A 10,493-nucleotide genomic window follows, 5' to 3' on the forward strand; every position below is an offset into this window, starting at 1 on the left:
GGCATTGCATGATCTAGAATTAAAGCGTTAGTAGTTGATTGGATAGAACCTTAAAGATTACACACAGAGATATTTCGACAAAGTCACACAGAGATAATATTGTCTTTATTTGATATATATAGCAAAATGCTCATGACAATAATGATTACTTCTTTACAAGTAGCTGATGCATGCGTTAATTTCATCGTGATTGATTTTATTTTGTTTCTACTAGTTTGCAGTAATTACTAGTATGTAATATACTCCTGGTCATGGCGTATTGATCAGAGTTCGTCATGGACAGACTGAGGGTTGGGCGAGGTCTTGACCGGGTAGGAAGCGCCCATGGCGATCCCGCATAGGCCCTTCTTATCCTTGACGCCGCGCTCCATGCGGATGTATCCCATCTCGCCCCACTCCTCACCCCACGAGTTCTTCACGACCCAGTACTTGGTGCCGTCTACGGTGGCGCCATACCCCACCACCGCAACGCCATGGTCCAGCTCGGTCCCGCACTCCCCGGCGAACACCCCCTCCGAATAAAACTGAGACCTGCCCGCGTCGACGGCCACGGACACCGGCTGTGCGGCCACAGCCTTCCTTAGCGCCTTCTCGTTGTTGGCCGGCACGTCCTCGTACCCGTCGATGGTGACCACGCGGGGCGCCCCGGTGTTGCAGGAGGAGGCCTGCTGGGCCGTGTACGGGTAGGCGTCCTCGGTGGCCGCCCCGCCGTTGTCGGCGATGTACCGGAATGCCTTGTCCATGAGGCCGCCGTGGCAGCCGGAGTTGCCGTCGGCGTTGTCGCAGTCCACCAGCTACTGCTCCGACAGCGACGCCAGGTTCTTGGTCCGGATCGCGTTGATGCCCTCCACGGCTGCGATCGTCGAGAAGGCCCAGCAGCTGCCGCACTGCCCCTGGTCCTTGACGGCGGTCACCGCGCCCTTCTGCCGCCAGTCGACAGAAGACGGGAGCCGTGCATGAAACCCCCACCACCTGCCTTAGCCTTTGGGCTGAACATGCGGTGGTGCGCGATGCGGGAGGAGGCGTAGGTGCGGCGGAAGATGCATGCACTTCAGGAGCTTCATCTTCATGACGGTGCACATATGCTTGCTACTTCATCTTCATGGGCAGTGCGCGTCCCCCCAACTCCAAAGTTCGTGTGCCCCAGGCCCCAAAAATACATGCGTTCCTTGCCTTCTCTAAAAAAAAAGTTCCTCTCCTCCATCTGAAAAAACAAATAAAAAGAAAAAATTTACCACTGTACCTACCAGTGAGCGCCACTTTGCATAGCCTTTCATTTAAAAAATGCATAGGATCCTCACCTCCATTTTAAAATATATTCTAAAAAATCCTCACCTTAAAATAAAATAATCCAAAAGCTTTCTCACCGTGGTCAACAAGCTTGCGCTATATGGCATAGCTAGTTGGCCGTCCTTCTCCCGACGCATAAGAGCATCTCCAATAGCCGCGCTAAATTAGCGCCGCGCCGCAAATTAGGCCGTTTTAGCGCGCGCGCAACGCGGCGGGTCGCTCCAGCGGGCGCGCAAAAACGGCGCGCGCGTTATAACGGGTTGGGCGCGCGGTCGAAAACACTTAGACGCGCGGTTTATTTCGGGCGCCCGCTGCAGCGCGCGGCACACTCCAGCGCTCGCGCCCGCACTTCCTCTCCCACTTCCACCCCCCGTCCGGCCGCGCCGCCGCCGCCGCCCGCGCCCCCCGGCAACCGTTCAGGCTTCCCCGGCCTATCCCCGCGCGCCCGCGCTTCCGCCCCATCCCCTCCTAGTCCCGCCGGCGCTCGCGCGCCTCCGTCGTCCGAGGAACGGCGCCCGAGCGCTCGCTGCCGCGCCGCGCCCGCAAGGTGTTTGACAAAACGCCTATAAGGTATGTATTGCTCAAACTTCATGAATTTGATGCATGTTTTGAATTGTAGTTTTTATTGTATAGTATTGAACATTATAGATGAGTTCGTCGTATGATTCTTCCAAAGAAGAATTTGATATGGAAGAGGAGGAGGATCTTGCAATGATCCTAGCTATGCATATAAAAAAACCGAAGCATGGTGGTTCGGTTATGGGTCGGCAGAAAATTTGGAGGGATAGGATCGATGCCCACAACAGATTGATCAGGCATTATTTTGCGGAGAATCCCATATACCTTGAGTCCTATTTTCGTCGCCGGTTTAGGATGAGCACCGAGTTGTCCAGGCGCATTGCAGAGAAACTAGCGAGTCATGACCGTTTTTTTCAGCAAAGGAGGAATGCCGCCGGAGAGCTCGGGCATAGCACCTTTCAGAAGGTGACAGCCGCTTTGCGTATGTTGGCATACGGTATACCGGCTGATCTTGTTGATGATCACTTGGCTATGGGTGAGAGCCAAGCCATCATGTGTGTCAAGCGCTTTGCAGTGGGAATTGTGCAAGTGTTTGGCCAGGAGTATTTGAGATCTCCCAATGCTGAAAACGTCGCAAGGCTATTGGCGATGAACAAAGCTCGCGGTTTTCCTGGCATGCTTGGCTCAATAGATTGCATGCATTGGAGTTGGAAGAATTGTCCAAAGGCATGGCATGGGCAATTCCACGGCCAAAAAAAGGGTTCCACTATAATCCTTGAAGCGGTGGCCGATCAGGAGACTTGGATTTGGCATGCATTCTTTGGAATGCCTGGATCTTTGAATGACATCAATGTTGTCAACCGGTCACCACTGATGAATAAGATTGCAAACGGTGAGTTGCCACCGATGCAGTTTGTAGCAAATGGCCGTACGTACAACTATGGATATTATCTAGCGGATGGCATCTATCCAAAGTGGCAAACCTTCGTGAAGCAGTTGAAAAAGCCGGAAGGTAAGAAAAATCTTGACTTCCACAATGCTCATGCGGCGGCTAGAAAAGATGTGAAGAGAGCATTTGGGATTTTGCAAACCCAATTTGCTATTGTGAGAGGACCGGCTAGATTTTGGGATCAAAAAATGCTTTAGTACATCATGCACGCTTGTGTGATCATGCACAACATGATCATTGAGAATGAGCATGGCCAAGATTTAGACTACTCACAGTATGAGCTCTTGGGATATCCCGTGCAAGTGCGACGGAGGGCTGAAAAGGTAGCCCGTTTTATTGCCTCCTATTATGCCATTCGGCGTCCCGCAACGCACAATGAACTTCAGAATGATTTGATTGAAGAGTGGTGGGCATGGCATGGACGACAAAGAGCATGATGATATCTGCATTCGACGTTGTATTGTTCATGAACTATTTGTTGTGTTTATTGCATTTGTTGTACTGAATGATAAACTATTTGTTTGAGTTGTAATGATAACAAAATTGAACTATTTATTGTTGATTTATTTTGTTTGTTTGATCATTTTTGCTCATAAAATACATGTATATGTGGTTTGTGCGGCGCACGCGCGCTGTATTTTTGCGCTCTGCTGGAGCGGCGCGCGCGCTGCATTATAGCGCGGCTGCTGGAGCCAGCGCAGGCGGGCGCGCTAAACCAGCCGAAGCGCGCGCGGTAAACAGGTTTTTTGCGCGCGGCGCTTAGCACGACCGTTGGAGATGCTCTAAGGGGGGTGTGCCCCAACACCAACTGGGCAAGCGCAAGTGGACACACCTTCTGACGCTAAGATCGTATTTGATCATGGATTCATGGTACGTACAATAGCTTATCAATCATGTAGTCAGCATTGAAAATTATTTCTTATGTATTGAAAATTGTTCGTCGTGATTAATAATATATATTTTTTCTAAGAAAGAAACAAAAAAGAAGCATTTTTAAATATATATATAAAAGTAAAACTAAACAACCGGGGGGGGGATAAGAAAAGAGAAAAGGGAGCTAACAAGAGAAAACAGAAAAAAAGAAAAGAGGAAAAAAAAACTAGAAAACGGTTAGCTGCAGGAGAAAAGGGAGCTAACAAGAGAAAACAGAAAAAAAGAAAGAGTACTCGGCTTCTCTCGCGGGCCGGCTCGTACGAGGGTGCTAGCTTTTCCGTGTTTCTGTGTCGGGCCAGTTGGAGACCGAGGCGGTTCGGTGGTCGTTCTAACAGCGGGCCGGATCGCGAGATCGGGAGAGTTACAAGGAAACCCTAGCCGGCGCACGTTTCCTTCGTCTTGCTCGAAACCTATCTTCGTCTTCGTCACTTCGTGTATGGCGCTGCGCACAGTGGCCGCGAAGCTGAAGCTCCCCGTCGCTTCTCTCAAGCAGGCATGGGCGGCCTGCCGTTCTCTGGTCCGTGCCCCATCCGCATCCATCCTCCTACCGCACGCATGCAATCTTTGTCACCTTGCATGCTTAGCCACCTTCACGCGCCTGCAAGAGCGCTTCTATTTTGTCTTTGCCACGTGAATTAGTTTGTTGCATCTCCCGTAGAGATCGAGCTGGAGGCTTGGATGAAGAGATGGGATTGATTATTTTTTGCCTATATACCACAGCCATATACGCAGCTCGGTGATACATATACCATAGGATAGAGAAATCTGATGATTCATCTCCACATCACATGTTTCGATCTCTTCATAAAACTTCTTTGTAAGGGCATCTCCAACGACGACCCTCAAACCGCCCGCATACGTCCGGACCGCGTTGTCTGGACTGTGGAAGTCATTCAACGCAGGCTTGCATCGGTCCGCAAGACGGTCCGGACATGTTTTTCTCCCGCAAACCGGAGACAACCAGGCGAATGAGGGCTTTGCGGGCGTCCGAACCACTGTCACGGTCTCAACACCCTGACCCACCCCAACCCCCACCCGCCCCTCCACGCTTTCCTTCTGATGCACGCGCCGCATTCATGCCGCCCAGAGCACGCAGCGGCTAACATTCATGTCGCGCGGTGTGATGGGAGGGAGGGCGGCGCCGACCGACTTGGCCTCTTGGGAACCGCCGCTTCAAGATGCATACTGAGGAACCAACTCCGACCGCTGCGCCGCATTGAAGCATACGTGTTTTCACCGGGAGAAAGTAGTTTTCTCCTTGGTGAATGTGTGTGTGCGTGTGTGTGTTTCTTCCATTACCGTGTGTTCTTGTGAGACAAAACCATGAAAGGAAGAGATTGTGAGGAAGAAGAAGAGGCATTGCAAGGAGACAGCGCCAACAATACATATCATAGCATAGAGAAATCTGACGAATCATCTCTACATCACGTGTTTCGGTTTCCTAGTAAAACTTCTGTGTAAAGCTTCAAAAAAAATCAACCCACCCAAAACATGCTTTAATTAACGCTTTATACTCTAGTTCATCCATCTGATTAATTACTTGTTTTTGGAATCACTAGTACCATCTTTAATGGTTTATGCATGCATGTTTGTAGGCTAAGCGTCCCGACCCTTGGGAAGGCCTGAATGTTGATCCGCTCATCCGGTAAGGCAGTAAGCTAAACCATCGTAACTTCCATTGTTCTTCTCGTTCATCTATTTGAGTTAATTTGTTCCTTCTCACTCTTAGCCAGGACATGGAGGAGCTCAACAGGGCCATTAGGGCGAGAGAAATGAAGCAGACTTTGTTTAGCATTGGTTTCATGGGTGCTTTTACTGGTGCGTTTGCCTATGTGCTTAAATCAGACTTAGCTGCCCGTGAGGCGCTTGATTCTGACCAAGATACAAATGGTGCGGTTGTCAATGCGGTTTGTACAAACGAAGACTAAAATAAGCCCAGGGAGCAGCGTTTGGTTGGCCTTCATCGATGTCATGGGTTTTATTAGTGGTGCGGCTGTCTTATATGTTTAACTACAGTACCTATCTGATGTTTAACTACTCTGTATATGGCTTCTGGCATCTGTGTTATGTAGGTCATGCCGATGCAAACCCTCTTTAAGAGTATTATTTATGAAAGCAACTTTAACAGCATCGTGACATATATCGGCATCCTTGAGAACGTTTTTGGAGCGCACCTCATAATTTTCTAGAGACTATGGAGGCTCACACAGAGTCGCCATATCCGACCCTCCATACAATATTCCTTCTTTTTTGCATTAACTCGATTTTTTCACTCATATTTGGCATAGATCCTACCAAACTAGTTAATTTGTGACTTGATCTAAGTAATTTGTGGTAGTATCCATTACCATAATCCGACGTCTTCACCGAGTGTCCAAAAGTTTGCCGAGTGTACTTTATTGGGCACTTGGTAAACTGAGTGTGACAGTACAACACTCGGTAGAAAATGGGCACTCAACATATATGTAGTTTCTATACCCCGAGTGTTTTGGGGCAAAACACGTGGCAAAGATTTGGACATTGTCCATTATAAACCGAGCTTGACGCTAGATGAACAAGAGAACCAACTTTACTAAGCGTGTTCTACAAAATACTTAGTAAACAAGTAAAATCCAATGTGATGCATGTATACATTTGCATTTTGAATAGTAAACTTTGGTATTGTTCAGTTTATTTTCTGGAAGGAGCTAGAAACAATGGTGAGGTCGTCGTCGACGTCCCGTTCATCGAGCTAAGATTTTCTGGTAACGACTCACCCTTTCTTGTAAGGCTTGTCCTAGCCCGTCAAAGTCGTCATTCCGCTGCCACAACTCGCTTTGTTGCCGCCCATGCACACATGTTGGCTGTCGTTGGAAAGGGGGCACACGTCGTCGCTGCTCAACCCAGGTGCAGGACGCAACATGTGGTATAGTAGGCGGCACTCCCTAATATCTCACCCTCCACAACCGCGCTCCTAAGGGAGAAAACCCCAAAAAACAGAACAACCCAAAAAAAGAACAAACAAAACCCTGATAACTTGGAAATCAAGAAAAAAACAAAAAGACATAAGTCATGTCGGGAAGCATCCAGGTCGCGACACATGGCGGCGCTGGGCGCACCACGTGAAACATTACGCTCCCACAAATGACTTCTGAAAAGCCCACCTATAAGGTACCCTCTAACTAGTTGTTCCCCAAAATCGAATGTGTTTCAAAATCTCAAGATCCGCCAGCTCGGTCTCTCGGAGGTGCTCACAGGGATAGGATATGCATTTATAGGATAAATGTATGTACATGTTCGTAAGCGTCTGTATCTGACTGTATTTCAAAAAAAATGTTGAATGTGCTTAAAGATCTGACGGGCTTTGGATCGAGGTTGTTTGATGCCCTGGAGGCAATTAGGCCTTACGAGGGGGTCACCAGTTTTGAGAGGGAAAGTAGAAGGAAACCCCCTAACAGCATGCAAAATGATATACTACCTCTGTTCCTAAATATTTATCTTTCTAGACATTTTAACAAGTGACTACATACGGAGCAAAATGAGTGAATCTACATTTTAAAATATGTCTACATACATCCGTATATGATAGTCATTTGAAATGTCTAGAAAGACAACTATTTATAAACAGAGGGAGTATATTGCTCCCTGCTAGCGTTAAAGCGTAGATCACCTACACCAATCACACGTATGGGCAACCCATTAACGTTCACTTAAAATTGGATAAAGGGAGAAAAAGAGGGGCATCCAGGAATCGATCTCGAGTCGACTAGGCGGTGGGCTCGCCTTCTAGACACCGAGGCACAGTTGGGTTTGTGCATAACTGGGAGGCTTGACCGAATTCACTAGTAGAAAACAGGATTTTGGTTCGGCCAGAAAAGAGCATTAGTACCGGTTGCATTACGAACCGGGACTAATGTGAGTATTAATCCTGGTTCGAGCGGCTAGAGCACCGTACAGGCATTACTCCCGATTCAAATGGGACCTTTAGTCCCGGGTGGTGCACTAGTCGAAAACAGGGCTTTCGCCAGAAAAGAGCATTAATCCCGGTTGTGTTACGAACCGGGACTAATATGAGCATTAGTCCCGGTTCGAGCGGCGAGGGCACCGTACAGGCATTACTCCCGGTTCAAATGGGACCTTTAGTCCTGGTTGGTGACACGAACCGGTACTAATGGGGTTGAGACCTTTAGTACCGGTTCGTGCCATGAACCGGTACTAATGGTGCAATTTTCAAATCCTACCCCCCCCTGGTGTATCGCCTTTTCAGTTTTGTAAAAAACAAAAGAAAATGATAAAAACTCAAAAGTTAAAATCCTTCGAGATGTAGTTATGTTACCACATCTACTAGTTAGGAAAATTTAAAAACTTAAATTTGGACATGTTTTGCAAAAAGTGCAGGGAAAATGTAAAACGGCTATAACTTTTGCATACGATGTCAGAAAAAAAGTATAATATATCAAAATGTTCAGCATGAAAATCCGCATCTGATTTTGACAGCCTACAGCTTGTTTGTAAATTTTTAGAATCCTCAAATTCTAAAAGAAAAAAAATTATGCTCAAATTTCAGTTTTTTTTTATTTTTGTTAAATTTGGTCAAACTACTTATTCAAGAAGTATTAGTGTTACTAAATAATTATTCAAAAATATTAGTGTTACTAAATAATTATTTCAGTTTTTTAAAATTTTGGTCAAATCTGGTCAAATATGGTCAAACAATGGTCAAACTACTTATTCAAGAAATATTAGTGTTACTAAATAATTATATCAGTTTTTTTGAATTTTGGTCAAATCTGGTCAAACTGTGGTTAAAATGTGGTCAAACTGTGGTCAAACTACTTATTCAAGAAATATTAGTGTTACTAAATAATTATTGTTTTTTAGAACAATAGTTTCAAACTCAAACAGTGAAATGTGTGACTTCATGCTCAAGCTAAATTCCTGAGGGTTAATAGGATTGACATCTTACTATTTTTAGGAAAACAACAAGTGCAGACTTGGAAACGAGGGAGAATAGAACCCGAAAGTTAAGCATGCTCAGGCTGGAGTAGTGAGAGGATGGGTGACCATCTGGGAAGTTAGATGATTTGAAATGATGAGGGATGATTAGAGATTAGAGGTTAAATTGAGCAGTGATGAGGGATGATTAGAGATTAGAGGTTAAAATAATTCAGAAATTTGAAAATAAAAAAAATTCAAAAAAAATTCAAAAAAAATCATAAAATTTCCTTTAGTACCGGTCGGTGTTACCAACCGGGACTAAAGGTGGATCTCCAGGCAGCGGCCACGTGGAGGGCCTTTAGTCCCGGTGCGTATAAGAACCGGGACTAAAGGGGAGGCTTTAGTAACGACCCTTTAGTCCCGGTTCCAGAACCGGAACTAAAGGCCCTTTTTCTACTAGTGGTGCCACGAACCGAGACTAAAGGGTGCGATGCCCATTAGTATCGGTTCGTGGCACGAACCGGTACTAAAGGTTAGGAAAATTTAAATCCTACCCCTTCCCCCCCTGTGTATCGCCTTTTCAGTTTTGTAAAAAGCAAAAGAAAATGATAAAAACTTCAAAAGTTAAAATCCTTCGAGATGTAGTTATGTTACTACATCTACTAGTTAGGAAAATTTAAAAACTTAAATTTGGACATTTTTGCAAAAAATGTAGGGAAAATGTAAAATGGCTATAGCTTTTGCATACGATGTTAGAAAAAACGTATAATATATCAAAATGTTCAGCACGAAAATCCGCATCCGATTTTCATAACCTACGACTTGTTTGCAAATTTGTAGAATCCTCAAATTCCAAAAGGAAAAAAGTTATGCTCAAATTTCATTTTTTTTATTTTCGTTAAATCTGATCAAACTATGGTCAAACTACTTATTCAAGAAGTATTAGTGTTGCTAAATAATTATTTCAGTTTTTTTGAATTTTGGTCAAATCTGGTCAAACTATGGTCAAACAATGGTCAAACTACGTATTCAAGAAATATTAGTGTTACTAAATAATTATTGTTTTTTAGAACAATAGTTTCAAACTCAAACAGTGAAATGTGTGACTTCATGCTCAAGCTAAACTTCTGAGGGTTAATAGGATTGACATCTTACTATTGTCAGGAAAACAACAAGTGCAGGCTTGGAAACGAGGGAGAATAGAACTCGAAAGTTAAGCGTGCTCAGGCTGGGGGAGTAGGAGGATGGGTGACCGTCCGGGAAGTTAGATGATTTGGAATGATGAGGGGTGATTAGAGATTAAATTGAGCAGTGATGAGGGGTGATTAGAGATTAGAGGTTAAAATAATTCAGAAATTTGAAAATCAGAAAAAATATTAAAAAAATCCTTTAGTACCGGTTGGTGTTACCAACCGGGACTAAAGGTGGACCTCCGGGCAGCAGCCACGTGGAGGGCCTTTAGTCTCGGTTCGTATAAGAACCGGGACTAAAGGGGGACCTTTAGTAACGACCCTTTAGTCTCGGTTCCAGAACCGGGACTAAAGGCCCTCTAGAACCGGGACAAAAGGCCCTTTTTCTACTAGTGATTGAAGCAAAATGGCTGACCTTTGTTGTAACCTTCTAAGGGTGGAAACAGTTTTACCCAGGTTTTCTAGTTTTCTATCAGGTTTTTAGTTTCTTCTTTTCTTTGTTTTTTCATCCATTTCCTTTATTTGTGTTTTTATTTTTACTTCTCTATTTTGTACTTTTTTATTTCATGATTTCTTTCCAAATTTCATGAACATTTTTTAATTCGTGAACTTTCAAAATTACCGAATAATTTTAAAATTCATGAACTTTAAAAATTAGCGAATAAGTTTTAAATTCATGAACTTTTAAAATTTGT

The 10,493-nt window shown here is 44.9% G+C and overlaps 1 pseudogene; it reads right to left on the bottom strand.

The window, feature by feature from the left end:
• Window positions 1-263: 263 nt before the first annotated feature.
• Window positions 264-1,752, bottom strand: LOC125546539 (annotated as a pseudogene).
• Window positions 1,753-10,493: the final 8,741 nt, after the last annotated feature.

Source organism: Triticum urartu, chromosome 3 (genome assembly GCF_003073215.2).
Source record: "Triticum urartu cultivar G1812 chromosome 3, Tu2.1, whole genome shotgun sequence".
Classification (NCBI taxonomy): Eukaryota; Viridiplantae; Streptophyta; class Magnoliopsida; order Poales; family Poaceae; genus Triticum; species Triticum urartu.